This window comes from Alligator sinensis, unplaced genomic scaffold (genome assembly GCF_000455745.1).
Source record: "Alligator sinensis unplaced genomic scaffold, ASM45574v1 scaffold169_1, whole genome shotgun sequence".
Taxonomy (NCBI): domain Eukaryota; kingdom Metazoa; phylum Chordata; order Crocodylia; family Alligatoridae; genus Alligator; species Alligator sinensis.
The window spans coordinates 258,084-258,399 of NW_005841924.1; positions in this window are offsets into that span (position 1 = coordinate 258,084).

Below are 316 nucleotides of genomic sequence, written 5' to 3' on the forward strand. Positions count from 1 at the left end.
GAAAGAGTAAAATTGTGCCTTCAATGAGGAAGAGGAGAAAGCAGTATAGCACATGGCAGGAAAGGGAATAGGCAGGGCCAAGCTGCTTGTTGCTGATCCCCCGTGCCACAGGCTGGATCCAGTCATGAGCCATAGGTTGAGCACCACTGAGCTAGACAGGTGAATTCATAAACTGAAAACAATCAAATAAATTTAAAATAATTTATAAAAGTTTGTGATGATGCATTTGATGCAGGACATTACCTCACACAGAGTTTAAACATGAAGGGATGTAGAGACTACTGTAGTAAAACTCCAAACAGTTTTCTGTCCTGAG